Source organism: Cupressus sempervirens, chromosome 2, assembly GCF_028749045.1.
Source record: "Cupressus sempervirens isolate cs-2001-9-10 chromosome 2, ASM2874904v1, whole genome shotgun sequence".
Lineage (NCBI taxonomy): Eukaryota > Viridiplantae > Streptophyta > Pinopsida > Cupressales > Cupressaceae > Cupressus > Cupressus sempervirens.
In genome coordinates this window covers 737,823,336-737,841,073 of record NC_143119.1, presented here as the reverse complement: position 1 = coordinate 737,841,073, position 17,738 = coordinate 737,823,336, and the positions used below count along the sequence as shown (strand labels likewise).

The 17,738-nt window shown below is 37.4% G+C and overlaps 1 protein-coding gene across 1 annotated transcript in view; it reads left to right on the top strand.

Annotated features, from left to right (window-relative positions):
* Positions 1-17,738, top strand: part of LOC149575494 (uncharacterized) — a 233,461-nt gene that overhangs the window by 31,695 nt on the left and 184,028 nt on the right. The gene's annotated exons all lie outside the window — the stretch shown is intronic.

Here is a 17,738-nt window from a genome sequence, read left to right as displayed (position 1 = left end):
TCATCTTTCATGACATAACTGATGCAACTATTCAACTTAGAAGCATAAACACACATAAATTGAAACTTAAGTTCAATATTCAAAAATTACAATTTGATCACATCAAGTTTACCTCTGAAATATTCCAATGTAACATTGGCAAGAGGTTCAGTAAGAATACCTGTTGTTTTCTCATCAATCTGAGTACAACATTGTAGATGTCACTTATGTATTCAAACTTTGGAAATGTATTACTCTTCCTCTAATTCCTCGCTATGGGATTCTCGTTCCACTTAATCTCTTTGTTCAACAACTTAAAATGTAAGATTTTCATCCTTTTCATACTTAACTTTTGCTAGGGCTGCTTGAATTTTCTCTCGTTCTGGACATAAATTATGAGTGACCGAATTTGTCACATTTGAAGCATTGTACTTTGGTCCAATCTCTTTTCCTGTATGACTTGTTGAATTCCTTGTTGTCTTGATGAATTCCCTTTCTTTTTCCCTTATTATTGGTACTGGCTTGAAGAGCTTGAAATTCTCCCACTTGATTTGAAATGATTCCTCTCATAATTAATCTTGATTCTTCTTGAGTGCATTCATTTTTTTTAGTAGTTCAAACTTAAGAAGTTTTGGTCGAGAACTTAGTCCACGAATAAATGTCTCCGAAGATAGTAGTAGTCCTTTTGGGGCTATAATGTTAAGTTCTTTGTCATCTATTTCATTTCCAGTGGTTGCAAGTTGATCTTTTAATTTTGAGATTCTTAGGAAATCGGACGTAATAGTTTCTCCATTATTCATCTTGACGTATAGTAGATCTTGCTTAAGGTCAGCAATCTGCTAGTATTATTGATTTCAAAAGTGTTCTTAATTGTGGAGAACATCTCAAATGCTGTAGAAAGACTATAAATAGAAGGGAGAATATGATCTTTAACAGAGTCTATAATAATTTTCATGGCCTTATTGTTGTGCCTTTTCCATGTCGTTTTGTCTGGATCATTCTTAGGAAGAGCTTTGTTTGATTCTACATAATCTTCTAATTCCATTTCTCTTGGAACTATCATGACTTGAATTTTCCATGAAGAAAAATTTGATGACCCCTCTAATCTATCCTCTAACCTTACATGGTTGACCAATTTAATTTTGAGATTGAAATTCTAAAATGGCTAAGTCTGAAATTTTATATTAATTCTAAATAATAAAATTTCTTATCAGGATGGCTCTGATATCATGTTAATGGATAGGATCTTTGATGGAAATAATATCAGACTTGTACTTCTTCCTATTTGTGTGCAGCAGGTCTGCAAGTTTGATTTGTCTTCAATGCTACAATAATCTTTATCTTGAATGCCAAGTGCTGATGAGAAAGTATTTGATAATCTGCAATATAAGTTTGCCGATTCTGGGATTGCAAGTATGTCTGTTATCGATATTGCCTTGCCCACCGAATAGTTTATATTTATAATGTATGAGGAGTCATGTCCCCATAGGGGCATGACTCTACGTGGCCAAAGGACACGTAGGATCATGACCCTACATGGACATGACCATCGATTACCAAGTCAACCGATTATAATCCACAAAAACTAATCATGCCTGACCATGCCCGATAATACCATTTGATACACCGCATGATATATATTGATGATAATAATAAGATGGAGCCCGATACTTGATCAGTGATAATAGACGTTTCAATATCAATATTAATGCACCCCATATGAATCGGTGATAGTAATAAGAGAAGCCCAATCTGAATCATAAACATGCAACACTTATATATATATATATATATATATATATAGAACCAGATTCAGATGTTCTGTATTACTTTGATTGATTGACTGATGCTAAACTTCAACACAGTTTGAGGGATATTTATACTGGCTTTGACCTACAAAATATTGTAAGAAAAATGCCTATGTGGATTTGAATATTATATTTCTGAAATTTGTAATTCTGTAGTTTTGAAGATAATAAGAAGCCAATTTTCTATTCTTGCAACTTGCGGTTATTTCTCTATTTCTGTTGTGTGTTTGTCTTATTAAGGGTTGTACCCTTTATCAATTTTGGTGGTTTGCGATACACTGGATGTAATGTCCACTTTTGGGACATTTCCGATTTCTTCCCTGAGCCAATAATCCCTATTCAAAATCAATGGCTTTGTCTGAATTACAATATTCAGAATCCTGACATAATTCTGAAAATAAATCACTAATTAATTTTCTACCAAATTTTCTTCAAATTGTGATGATTTTGTCCTCTACATCTAATGTGAAAGTTCTTTTTACTCTTCGTTAATCAAGAGTTTTCATCCCTAACTCAACAATGGAAAATTAAGGGCTTGTGTCTTTAACTTGATTGATATATTGATTGATTTCTTTACTGAATGTAGGTTGATCTTCTTAATTGTAATAACCCTGTCTGGTTATAGCTAAATCAAGCATCAATTTCTTTCACATTTGAATGGTTTGACATTTTGTCAAACACTTGTCAAGCAGCCCAAATACCATTGTATGATGTCTTAGATTTTCAAACACAATATCAAGATGTACAGCAAATTGATCACAAATTTATTTAATTTTGGCCTTATAAGTTTTGCATAAATAAATATCAAATGCCAATAAACAATTCTGAAATGATTCACACCAGCCTTTGAATTCATTCATCAACAAACCATATAGCAATATAATGAAAAGAGAATTTAGTTGTTGACTAATTGCTAGAAATCAAAATTTGAAGCCAGCTTGTTTACTTTCAAACTATGTAATATAAACTAAATTTTACAAATTAAGAACCTGGTCTTTGTTGTAGAATGTAATTGCAAGGTCAAACTGAAAGCCGCCTGGTCCAATTTCACTCTAGTGTTCACAGTCTACCCTTAACAAATGCTGCCCAAAATTGATATAGAGATCACGCCAAATACAAGAACCCTTGGCATTCAAGCTGTAAATCCAACACACTAATCTAATGCAAATCGAACAAACTAGGATATCCAAAATTACCAAATTCCAATCTGCAAACTAGACCCTTGTCCAGCAACAAAGAAATTATAATATTCAATTGTATAAATGTTCCTTAGCCATAGTTAATACAGAAAGAGGAGACGATAATAAAACTCAAAAGTTCACAATACCTCAACTGTGGATTCTTAGAATTAAATCTACAATACTTCAGCTGTAGATCCCAAACCCTTATACTTCAGCAAGGGCACAAACTTTAGACTTAGAAATGTCACAAAGACAACAAGAGAAAAATAAGATAATCAAATAATTGGATGCCTTACTCATCAATGGGCTTATATTTATAATCTCCAAATGACACAAAGTTTTCCAAATGTACTTCACTTAAGAAGCTTCCCACACACAACATTAAAATATAATAAAGTGCCATTATAATCTGATTTATTAATTGCTTTTGGCTCGAAAATGACCTTTTCCACTATAACTTAAAATTTTGACATGTAAGGCCACCATTTCTTGTTCCCATGATTTAAAACTTTTCGTCTCGGTTCCAACAAGCTATGATATGAGGTGACATCCAACAACACTATCAAAAATAGTAACCTCAACGTATTTATATGAATAATAATAATAATTCACCCGTCTTGCGGAAACAATTGAAGAGGCATCATAATCAAAATCTGACAACACCAAATTGATCCTGATGATGAAAGATGATGAATGAACCTGATGGGGTGACTTTCTATAAATAGATGCTCCCTCGAACATTCTTGGAGCTCAAACTGGAAGTTCGAAATAAAAATTGGGATTATCCTCCAACTCCTCTAATTCAACTGAGCTCATCGGAACTAACAGATTGATTTACTATAAATAGTAAGTCTCTCAAATAGAGCCAAAACACACCATAGGTTGCTGGAAAGCCTATAACGACACAACTGAGACAATCAAATCCCACTGTTAGCTCATGAGGGTCGCGATGGTGAATTGACTTGGCCAACTGTTGGAACCCACTAAAAATGGGGACATTACAGTCCTGCCTCCCTTAGATTGCTTGTCCCCAAGCAATCTCGGAGCAAAATGAACATCATAATCCCCCTGGATCCCAAAGGTAGAACTAGGTACTAACCCTTCTGTGTACAAGAAACTCTTGTAGCATCAACACCTAGATAACTTATATGAATGACAGAATCATCTGGAAACTAACTGTAAACGCTGATGGTGATGACAACCCATTGGAACTCAATCCAACTGAATTACCAATTTTCTCCACACCTGAGTCTCCATCAAACTGATACTCACACCCAACTGCATTGTGGAGATGGTAAAAACCATAGGTAATTGAAACATTACCACCAACTCTAACCTCTGCCAAATTGTCTCGGGTGTGTAGATACTGCAAGGGGTCTAACTTGCAGCTGTCAATCCCTTTTGCAAAAGATGGTGCTAACCCATCCCATAATGGATGGTATGAAACTGGAGCCAACCCACACTGACATGAAACCAAGTCCTCTCCCTATGGGTGAAAAGAAAAGTGATGAGCACTCCTCACAGTGTAATGCCGATAAAACTCCCAATCTCTATCAAGGGCTCATCATCATCAAACTGGGAATCAGAAGATGGATCCAATCTTTTATTCTGAACTATTGGTCGAGAAGGATCCTAGGCAACCCTCTCAGTAAACCCAACCTCGAAATCCCTATGGGGAAGCATACTAGACAGAATCTCGACAATCTTTCCCACCAACCTTTGAATAATAGAAGAGCCTCGGATGAGAGTACCCTGAGACACTCTGTATGAATCCTCCCTCACATCTGAACTCTCCGATAGATACTCCATGAAGGACTCTGTGCAGTAGAAATTATATGTGGAAGCATCAACTTGCTCCCCTTCGACCCATAACTGATCCCTCAGAAAATGTGACACTGACAACTATCCAATGCTATCAGCAGTATGAGATGAAGAAATAGATTTGCTTCCAGTAGAAGGAAGCAAATCAACATGAGAGCCCAACTCTCTTAATACTCTCATCTCATCCATATCTATTGCACCCATATCCTGGACAAATGTGTTGACCACATCATCACATCCATCATCCCCAACCATAGGAGCAAACTCGCCACCAACCACAATATGCAATTGAATTGGATTTGGGGCTAGTGTTGTTTGAACATGCTCCAACTCCACGGTCACCTCATCCAATCGTGATTGTGACTCTTGAAGAGCCTACTGAGTACATTGAAGGGAGTCCACAGTCACCTCAAGCTCTTGGGTGAGCTCCACCACCTCTCCTTTCTCTAACAATGTCTCATGACAGGTGCTTCCCCACTCCAAAAGGTAATCCTGGTCAACAACTAGCTGTGAGTAATTATGCTTCAAGATTCTAACAGCCTCTTGAAGCGCATGAACCTCTGCTAGAGAAAGAGTACTATCACCGTGCTCATCAGACATAGGAGCACCCCAACCAGATGTAGCTAGCATCTGACGGACAACATCATGATGCCCAAGAGCTGAAGAAATGTCACTACCAATCACCTTAAACTGATTGGTCACATGATGTCTCTGTAACCCCTGACTCCTATGCAATCTCTCTATCTCACTAATTGCACTGTGATAGGAAACTAAATCAGAACTGCCCACCACAAGATCATTCATACGTGTGCCATTACCCTCACACAAATCCTCATTCGAAGAAATGGAAGCCCTCAGAATATCAATATCCCCACATGTCTCAGCTTCCACCTCAAAGGATAGATCCTGTAAACATTGATCCTAGGACCCATCCAAAACCTCCTCAGAGTCATCAGCTAATACTTGGCAAGGGATGTCGTACCTGGTGCAACTTATAGCATCATCAAATGTATCATTAGATGTGTTCATACTATTTGCATCCACATCTACCAACTCCGCTGTAACATACAAATCACCAACATCACAGCTGGGTGACTCCATACATGCATTGGTCCCACTTGAGGAAGCAATTGCCTTCTGTACTGGAGAAACACTATGATAACTCACATACAAATCTCCAATAATAATCCCCTCCTTGAGAGCGCCAGAAGTGTCAGTAGTAACGACTGCCTCAATTGTCTCTGCATTAGTTGCAACAACTCTGGGAGCCTCAATTTGCTCAAGCTCAATGCCGCTATCCACCAAGGGTACTGACACATCTGCTGATTTCTGTGAAATCAGTCCATCATCAATACTGCAAATGGGGCTAGGAGGTGTCATACTAAATATAGGTACATCAACATCATGGACGCATGTTGGGAAAAACTCAAGTTTCCTTCCTGGCACCCTCGATGTTGGCCTTCTAAAGGCGGAAACCATGTACCTCGCTGCCCTCTCAATTGTCGCGAGATCTGACAAGCTCTCCGCTAACCTCTGTTGATGAAGCTTCAGTTGCTCCAAACTCTCTTGCAAGGCATTCATTTTTACGCTAACTTCCTCATTACTCCTTTGACTTCTAAAACTGCCAGTCCTATGTTTGTCCATAGCTGGAGAAAATAAAGTGTTGGTCACTCTAGAAATCAGATTTGAAAATCTTCAAAGTCAGCACCGAACAAAATAAAGATTGAGCCCAATTCCTGTAGGTTGGCAGGAAACTGCTCTGATACTATTGTAATAACCCTATCTGGTTATAGCTAAATCAAGCATCAATTTCTTTCACATTTGAATGGTTTGACATTTTGTCAAACACTTGGCAAGCAGCCCAATTATCACAGGATATATGATGTCTTAAATTTTCAAACACAATATTAGGATGTACAACAAATTGATCACAAATTTATTTAATTTTGGCCTTATAGGTTTTGCATAAATAAATCCAAACGCCAATAAACAATTCTGAAATGATTCACACCAACCTCTGAATTCACTCATCAACAAACCATATAGCAATATAATGAAAAGGGAATTTAATTGTTGGCTGATTGCTATAAATCAAAATTTGAAGCGAGCCTGTTTACTTTCAAATTGTAATATAAACTAAATTTTACAAATTAAGAACCTGGTCTTTGCCGTAGAATGTAATTGCAAGGTCAAACTGAAAGCCGCCTGGTCCAATTTCACTCTAGCGTTCATGGTCTACCCTTACAAATGCTGCCCAAAATTAATATAGAAATGACACCAAATACAAGAACCCTTGGCATTCAAGTTGTAAATCCAACATGCTAATCTGATGCAAATCGAACAAACTAGGATATCCAAAATTACCAAACTCCAATCTGCAGGCTAAACCCTCGTCCAATAATAAAGAAATTATAATATTCAATTGTATAAATGCTCCTTAGCCATAGTTAATATAGAAAGAGGAGACAATAATAAAACTCAAAAGTCCACAATACCTCAGCTGTGGATTCTCAGAATTAAATCTACAATATTTCAGCTGTAGATCCCAAACCCTTATACTTCAGCAAGGGCACAGACATTTCAGACTCAAAAATGTCACAAAGACGACAAGAGCAAAATAAGATAATCAAATAATTGGATGCTTTACTCATCAAACGGGCTCATATTTATAATCTCGAAATAGCACAAAGTTTCCCAAATGAACTTTACTTAAGAAGCTTCCCACACACAACATTAAAATATAATGAAGTGCCATTATAATTTGATTTATTAATTGCTTGTGGCTTCGAAAATGACACTTTCCACCATAACTTAAAATTCTGACACGTAAGGCCACTGCTTCTTGTTCCCATGATTTAAAACTTTTCCAACAAACTATGATACTGAGGTGAGCAACCAACAACACTATCAAAAATAGCAACCTCATCATATTTATATGAATAATAATAATTCACCCGTCTTGTGAAAACAAATGAAGAGGCATTAGAATAAAAATCTGACAACACCAAAGTGATCCCGATGATGAAAGATGATGAATGAACCTGAAGGGTGACTTACTATAAATAGATGCTCCCTCCAAGATTCTTGGAGCTCAAACTAGAAGTCTGAAATAAAAACTGAGAGCATCCTCCAACTCTTCTAACTCAAGTGAGCTCATTGGAACCAACAAATTGACTTACTATAAATAGTAAGTCTCTCAAATAGAGCCAAAACACACCGTAGGCTGTTGGAAAGCCTATAACCACACAATCGAGACCTTCAAGTCCCACTGTTATCTCATGAGGGTATTGATGGTGAACTGACCTGGCCAACTGTAGGAACCTGCTAAAAATGGGGACATTACATCAATAGATTGATGCCTATGAGTTTGTTGATCATTGTAGAGGTACATATTTTGATTTGCTCTCTCATTATACCCTCCCCCAATTGTTTTGTATTGGTCATTATGCCTTGAAAGGGACACCTCCCTTCAAAGCTAATCACTACCTGTTATGATTAGCCTTGATCAACTTATTGCCACTCTTTAATTTAAGGTGATCAGCCCTGTCCGTATAATGAATTGCTGTCATTTTTCTTTCAGCATGCCTCCTAATTCAATTCATTTTTCCTTGAGGGCAGTTGGCCCTTGTAAAACAATATAATTTTAACTTATATTAAATATGAAATAGGTCGGCCCTTGTTTAAGGGTTATCTCTTTAGTTTAATATTAATAGAGGGTTATTCTTATTTAGGGGTATGAGAGTTTGCATTTCTTTAGATTCTCGTTCTCGAGCAATGACATTTTTAACCAAATCTTTTCGATTAGAGGTGTTGGTTCCCAAAACCGCAGATTGGAATCCTACGAGCCTTGCCTGCTCGATGCTGGGATATCCAACTGGTTAAGGCCAACTTGACGGGATCAATCAATTGTGATCTAAATCCCCTGCGCTTCCGGCTTTGCAAGACCGAGGCGGGTGCACCTAATCTTGGATGAAACACTTAGATCCAAGACACTTAAAACAGATCAATCAGAGCACAAACACAATAAATATTTTCCAAATGGCAAGAAATATAGAAAAACTTTAAACTTGAGATTTATGAACTGAGAACAAAAGAAAATGATAGAGATAACGTTTTAAAATGCAATATATGAATATATTAATTTCTCAAAGGCAAGAATTCAAGCAATTGCCAGCATGTGGATTATGAATTAGGAGCAAAAGACCAGTGCCTAATTAGATGGGCAATAGAGTCAAAAATTATCAACTGAAACGTACAACTTTATAAAATCTAATGTATCTAAATTATAGATAATTTTAATATTCAGACGTGAAGGATCAATTATTTAAATGCAATTTTAAATAAGTCTAAAATGCACTTTAACTCTTACAGAGACAAATTAGACATAAATATGGAAACAAATAAAATATTTCACAATATTTATGCTTATCGAATTTAAAATACGATAATGATCCCGTCCACTTATCCTGAATATTAAAATATTTATAAAAAATAAATAAAAGATATTTATAAAGGACACAATTAATAACAAGTTAAACTCTAATGCAAATATATTAAATAAATTCTTCTTACAGATTTTGCCGGAAAATAAAAATTATATGTAGACATTCTTCATGGATGACCAATCTACCACAAATTTATCCAGATCGAATGAGATTTACTAAAAAATCCACCTTCCAGTTGCTTAGTTCAATAAGTCATTCTTCTGCCGATGACAAAATGTAATATATCATAAGACAGGCTAAGAAAAAGTTCAAGTATGGAAAGACAAATGTTGTGTGTCCTTTGATTTACGCATCTCATACTTATAATGAACGAAAGGGTGCGAGATGAAAAGACATCTTTCCAAAACACCTACCTAAACAAAATTACAACCACCCGATAACTTTACAAACTTTGCATCTTTATAAACTAAACCCCGCTTTAAAAATTTATTTAAATAAGTATACTGGGCAATCGCATATCTTTGGACACATTGGTTTTGTTCTCCGCCGGGGTCGGGTATGCTGTTGAACCAGTAGTTCTCCTTCCTGCGCACATTTCCAAACCATTGTATTCTAACGTTTCATCCCTCACGCCTGGTAACTCCACAGTTTCTATTTGCAAGTGTTTCTCCTTCCGTATTCATTACTAAAACTCTCGACTTCCCTCTCACTTGCGTACGTGCTCCTAACCCTGCAACAGACACGACAAACATTAGAAATGACCAGAAAAAAAAAACGTTCTACCTGCGATGGATACATTGGTCTCGCTGCTTTCACAGGTACAGGTTATTCAAACTACTGACCACATGCGAACCTTGTGTGTGAGGACATCCATGGTCCCATTGTTTGCAGTCAAATCAGATTTTGAAAAGGTAAAATTTAAAACTATTGAATCAATTGGCTCTCTAGGATCATTGCGCACACCAACCAGTATGTTAACTCAGTGAACTCCAGCATCTGAACTTAATTGTGGCTTTATATATATTGGCGTATTCTTTAATTTCCTTACCCAGTTTACAGTGGCATCAATTTCCTCTACAAGGTCCACATAAATATCATTGTTTACGTGTTTAAAGTTGCCTGCTTGCCATGGTATGTTAGATGCTGTAGCACCTGGAAGAGTATTATTGACAGCGGAAGAACCTCCGGTTACAACACTCAACACTCTACTAACTATATCTGGTGGAGTAATCATCTCCTTCAAGATATTAAATTCTGTAGTTAAAGGAAATCCATTATCCATCATCCCATCCAAAAGCAGAGATAATGTGCAAGATCCACCATATCCTGGTTTCAGAAGAAGATTCTGCGCCATCATTGCTTGGAGCATTCACAGCATTAGTCAATAAATTCTGCCATATTTCTGTTGTATGCAAGGCAGCATTCTTGTTGTCAGTAGACGGTCCAACTTGGCCAACTGTTTCTCCAGATCCTGTGTCTTCCTTGATTGTGCCTAGCTTTAATTGCCTAATCATAGATACTGACTGCCCATCCTGTTTTGGTAGAGGTTGAAGCTCAGCCTTATTTGCAATTTAGAACAACTTACTTGAAATCTCCTCAATTTTAGTTGCTGTCACTGAGTAAATACTAAATCTCTTAAAAGCTCAACGATGTTCCTTGACATTTCTCCTGTAGATGACCCATTTATCCAATCATGAGCACCTCCGGTTGGGAGAGAATTCTAAGAATCAGTTGCACTCACTACTGACTTCACTGCAGCTTGACGTATATCAGGTTTTATAGAAGTGATACTTTTGGAACAATTAAGCCTAGCCTCCGCCTTTAAACTGCCTGAAGCTTTCAGCAAATGAGACATCTGTTCTGACATTGAGCCAATGACTCCCACAAGAAGCAATGTTCCTGAAATCACATGTAGTCCTGAAGGATCATGTTGAGAGGTGGAAGAATTTGACACTGCCATATATGTAGTAGCCAAATGCTTGGCAGGTAAGTCAATGCAGTCCATATTAAACTCTACTTCTGAAACCCATGAACTTTTCCTAGCAGCAAAGGCTGCAGCAATACTTGTTGCTAAAACTTCGGGATTTTCTCTTGATGTTTGTAAATAAATATTTATAGCATCCTTGAACTATCCCCTGCATCTACAACATGAACTGACACATAATGTGTCATTACAGAACCCATGTTTCCGATCTTTCCTCAGTGAAAATAGACAGAAAATGGAGCTCAAAATTTCAAGCACCATCACAAATGGAGACCAAAAAATTTGGGGTCCATCAAGAGGATCCTTACACTAATTCTCAGATCCTCCTTGTGATAGAAGTAGCTTTTTTAACCCTGATATCTCCTTAAGTTGCCAATTTGAAATAAACTCACAACTATTAATCTAGTTACAAATAAAATATCATAACAAAGATAAATCTAGTTTAGATACTGCAATCATTTTAGATTGTATTTGAGATACAATTCATAAAACAGACTATTATTTAGTAGGGTTATGGATCCAACAATAAATATAAGTTTATATCATAGTTTTGAGACATGGTGAGACTTAGCAAGACTTTGTGTGTTCCGAGCCATATGACATCTAGCGAAAACTAATTTTTGTTTTGTTAAGTCTGAAATTTTCACCTTTTTTGGTTTATGATTGCACATTATATATATATATATATATATATATATATATATATATATATATATATATATATCACATTTTGATATGTGTTTTTCCTTGTACTTCTAGTTATATTTCATGTATATATTGTCAAGATGTTTGAAAATGGTTTTAGATCTAGGAGTTACAATTCAAATTCTTGGTGTTAGAAGATCTTATAACTTTTCAAACTTAGTCAAATTTAGTAATCAACAAACTGTTATCGACACCCTCTCACAATTACTATTTGACTCTCTTTATTTGCCTTGATCTCTCGACCCATCTCTCTTGTTATCTCTCTTTCTCTATCCCCTCTCTCCAGCTCTCTTTATCTTGTTCTCTCCTCTCTCCTCTATCCTCCAAGATCCAAACCTATCTCTCCACCTCTCCATTTCATCCTCAAAGCCCCACAAGGGGTTCTTTGCTCAACCTTGTTTTTGTGTAACCCCAAATTCCCATCAGAGGATAAGCCTAAGAAAGTAAAAGGTCAGCAATATATGACAATCATAAATCTCTACATGATACCTATTTCTTGTTTCTCAAATCTTTGCATATTCGTAGTTAAAAAATTCTCATGGCTGCTATACAATCTAGGACCTATGTCTGATGCCTTCATAGGAAAGGTTTTTGATCGTTTGAGTTGTTGGGGCATAGACTTTTTGTTTTTGTTTTAGTATTTGTTGAAACATTTGTTTCCATGGATTTCATATTTTACAAGTTTTGCATATATTTGGGAATAATTATATATTAGGCATGCTATTCTTGAAGCGATAATTTGCATTTATAGTTTATAGCTATGTGATTGATATAAAGCTTGTTTATGCGATCAAATTTGCTTCTATTTGATGTTACTGTGTTTATAGGTTTATTTAATAAAAGGTGTATGAAGCAAGTTTTAAATTCTTTAAAATCTCTAAATTTCTTGTGTTTTTTCACTTTGGCAGAGCTTTGTGAGTCTCGAGTCCCAAGTGCGGTTAGCTTTGTTGAGTCTATGTTGAGTCCAAGTCTTGGAACTATGGTGCATATATCTCTATACAATATGAAAAAGGAAGCAATGTAAAGAGGTCGATCACTTCTCCTTTTCAAGAATGCACATTCGAACTAAGATACCCCTATGAGGCCCAGGAGGAGACTCAATTGCTTAATGGGACAATTATCCTTCATCAAATATGTAATGATGAACATGGAAATGATAGGAAAATGTAATATAAATAGTAAAGTAGGCAAGTTATTGAAAAATTGGAAATAATAGACTAATAAAGATTGACAAAGAGCTGAAATGAATAGAAATGGTAACCAGAATACAAATTTGACTTAATATAGATTGACAAAGAGCTGAAATGTAAAGAAACAAAAACCAGAATATAGATTTGACCTGTGGCTGAAATCTGGGAACACAATGCAGGGTACAAAATGGGTTTGGCACGCTATACCTAGGTACAAAATGGGTTTGGCACCTGATTTCTAGATGTAGAACAAGTTTGATGCCCTATACTTGGGCACATAGTGGTTTTGGCATTCTATACTTAATGTTTTTGATTGAATTTTCCTAGTGTTCTTTGACACTTTCCGATCATTTTGGATTTTTTTCGATAGCTCAACGACCTATTTTTGTGCACACAAAAATGGGGAATGTTGGATAAAGGTGTGCCTCAGGCAAACCCGTGTCTAGGAATCAACATTGAAATGAAATGGAATAAAGGCAATTATGCTATCATGCAGCAAATGTCAGATCTAGAAAATGAGATACATCATACCTTGGTAACACATGTTTCTTTGAATGTGATCAAGTATGTTGATGTAGCAGCTTTGACTAAACACAAAACCCAAAAGGAAATCATGAAAGACAAAACCTCATGGAATTCATGTCATAACTTGCCTTAATGTTTGTTTGAGGAGAAGAGAGCGAAGATGTGAATAAAAGTTTATGAATGTCGATCTTCTTCCTTGATAAAAAAATCCTTTGCTTGGCCTCCAATAGGAGAAAAAGGCTAGACTTATGGATGAAAACACCTTGAATGCTTTCTCACCCTTCACGCCTCCAATTTGACTTAACACCTAGATAGCTGTAAGAGTATGTGATCTCAACCTCTACGCCCTAGTATTAGAAATGGAGATGCGATGTTTTCAAGTAGTTGAAGACCATCACTACGGTCTTGCCCCAAGTTCACTGCTAAGTGCTACGAGATGCAAAAGGAGGCCAACCCATGAAGAAGCCACTAGATCCCCTCTAGGGATGAAGCCAAAAGAATCACATCGTCAACAAATAGTAGAATGGAGGTCAAGACATGGTGTATGTAGCAGCCGTCATGAGGGAGTGAGAAATCACAGAGGAAAGCCTCACGCTCATTAACATAGATGCCGAAAAGAGTGAGGAAGAGAGGGAAGCCCTTCACCACAATGGTGCTCTGAATAGGATCTGAAAATCCCTGTGGAGTCCTGAATCTGTCGATTACACTCTCATAAAGTCTCATAATGCCACCAAAACGGTCTCAAAGACCTCAATTTACCTAAGTCTTTGGAAGAGAGCCACCCGAGGGACAGGGTCAAAGGCTTTGTGAATGTCTACAAAGTAGAAATTGACTTTCGTCAAACGGTGCTGAGCCTTCTCAATGATAGTCGACAAAGTCAAGATATGGTTAATGGTCTGATAATCTATACGGAAGCCGACTTGCCCTATAGCCTGGTAGTGGTGCCGATCAAGCTCCTTGAATAAGATAGTGTTCAACACGGTGGTATAGAGTTTGGCAAACGTATGCCCAACCGTGATGGTCCAGTAGTTGTTAGGGTTTGAGTCTGCCTCAGACTTATGAATCAGATAGATATTATGTTGCGACCAACTATTTGGGAAGCTAATGCAAACCACTCTATTGAAGAGCACTGTGAGAAAGGAGCCAAGATTGTAGTACCAAGCTTGAAGAGCTTTCCCTAAAACCCTTACTCATCTGTTGTCCTGTTACCATTCATGCATCTAACTGCCTCATTGATGCTGGAGAAGGTGAAGAGGTGGCAATGAGGCAGGGGTAAAGGCGGAGAGGGGACTGTCCGAGGATACCATAGAGAGTAGAGGAGTGGGAAATGAGGGAGTTGTAATTTAGGGTAGAGGGGGGGGTGATGACGAGGAAATAGGGTGTGCCAAAAGACCTTTGGAGACTATAAGAGAGAGACATAGAGGGATGTACACTACATCAAGAAGAGCATCCACTTCTTGTGACGAAAGTAGTGGTAGGCGAGCCTTAACTAGACAAACGAAGGAGAAAGGATGAAGAAGGCCATGCGTAACGAGTAATGGAAGGACTTGTAGTCTTTGTCAAACTATTGATTCATGCGTCAAGAACTCCTATGCTTGGGGCTATGGGAAAGGGAAGGGATGCGGTGGGGAATGGAGAGGAGGGCAAACTCCCATAGCGTGGTTTTAAGAGAATCAAACATGGAGGAAGCATCCACAGAGTTGATGAAGAAATCTTGGGAGAGAAGTCACCAAAGGTGGCGGACAAAGAAGTCATAGTTACTTTTAGTGAGGCAAAATGAGGTGTGGTTGGGGGTTGCATTAGGAGCTAAGGGGTGGTGGTGAGAGGAAATGGAGGCCTTGGGCATAAGGCTAAGGAGGGCGTGATGGACAAGGGAGTGGCAGGAAATGTGAAGTAGATGATGGAGAGGATGGAGGAAGCATCAAGGAGAGCATAGTCAACAACAATCGCGTCGCCACCTAGCAAGTGAAAATGCTGGAACCTGGGAAGTAGGAAAGCCCATTTAGGATCACCAAGTCTGAGGACTTTTATAACTATAGTAGATGACAATCGTACCTAGCGAGGGGTCTCAAACTATCCTCAAAGAAATGCTGCAAGCCCAGAGCACTCGAATCCGACTCATCCATACAAACCGGATCAGACCTACAGTCGCGAAGGAGAGTTTGAAGGTCTCTAGTATGTGCATTAAAGTCTCCTAGAATAAGGATGCCACCCATAGTTGAATAACTGGTAATATACTCATGAAGTTCCTTAATTAGGTCATCGCCCTCCGTGCTATGGACAACATTGTTCAAGGAAGTTGATGGAAAATAACAAAATGTGATGAAGATGTCTTTGGAATGTGATGTCGTCTGGCCAATGCGGATCCCCATGAATCTAGCAGAATTGTTAGAGTGGACCATGAAAGTCGTGTTGGAGAGATGGTCGTGGACCAAACAAGTAGCCCAACTAGAGCCCCTGACCCCACTATAACACCTGACCTTATCTCTAAAAGCACACAACCATTGGTAATCAGAGATGCCATGAGGAGGACAAATGGGGCTCTCACGAATCTCAGTAACAAAGAGAATGTCAATAGAACCAAGTGCATCTTGTGGAAGACCCGACAAGGACCATAAGGTACCTTTGTTGTTCCAGTATTTGACATGTAGGGAACCAGTGTGAGGATCTATAGGAGATATTTTCCACAACAAATCAAATTGTGATAATTGTGCAATTTTGAGTCAAACTCATTGACCCATGTTTCATGAATAGTGGTTCACATGAACCCATCTTGTATGAGAATTAATGGAACATTTAGCACTCATTGCAACTAGGTGATGCTCACACAAGTGAAGCACCAAGACTTCCCGAGAGGTCACCCATCCCAATACTACTCCAGCTTGAGCACACTTAACTATGGAGTTCATTGTTAAATCTACTCTGCTTGCAACCCCATTTGTAAAACCTTTAGGAAGTGTTGTGCCGTTATTCATTAGAAAGCCCCTTAAGCTCATCAATTGATAAGTAGGCGGAATTTTTTATAGCAAGTAAAATTGTGATATTTCTATAAGGATTCAACTGTGTAATTTTTGAGTCAAACTCATTTACCCATGTTTCATGAGTAGTGGTTCCCAGCAACCCATCTCTCATGTGAATGAATGGAATACCTCACACTCGTTTCATCTAGGTGTTTCTTGTTACAAATTGGAGATTGTTTTAATTTAATTCTTGTTGAGATAATAAAATATTGTGAGATCTTTGCTCAGTTTTTTCTGCTACATTGCTATGTTTTCAACATAAATTTATGTGTTGTTCATCTATTGATTTTCATTATTTATTTCTGTACTGTTCAAATTCTCCCCAAATAGTTAGCTTCATACATAGAAAACACTAGAAGTCCAATTTATGCTGATGATAGACTGTATTCAATGTGGAACCAAGATTCAAAACATCATCTTTTCTGAATTATGTTATGGTGAAAAGAAAATATATTAAAAGATAATTTTGACATTTTTTCCAGAGTTTGCAAAGCCAGCTGAATCTATCTATGTTTCATTTTTTTTATCAGATGAGTTGAACAAAAGTGCCATAGAAAGGAAACAGCTAATAGCTACAAAATTGATGTTGACGAAACATACTAGTGTCATAGTTTGCAAACTTGAACTTGAATCAAACTTGACATACCCCAAATTCAAAATCTTTTTTAACTCATAAAAATACTTAAATTAAGATCTTTGCAGAACTAGTAAAAAACTTGGTTTTCATTAGATTGTCCTACAGGGCACCAATGAGTTTGGTGCTGCAACATACCAAAACTTATCTCTTTCAACTCATGATTTAAACCTGCAAAAACTCCTGGCAGAAGATGTCAAGTACTCTTTGAGTTGTCAGCTACATGGCAAGTTTTCAATCTATGCTGCTGACCATTGAAGTGCTCCCATTGTTAATGTATGCATCGAGAATTATCTTGGTATTACTACAGGAACCAATGTTGGGAGATCCTCCTGGATCAAATTGGCCTCCTCTCTTTATTCCGCGAACATTTGCTTGCTTCCCACCATTCGCATGATTTTTTGTTTTTAGAACTTTCTTTTTCTTTTCCAAATAATTTTTTCACA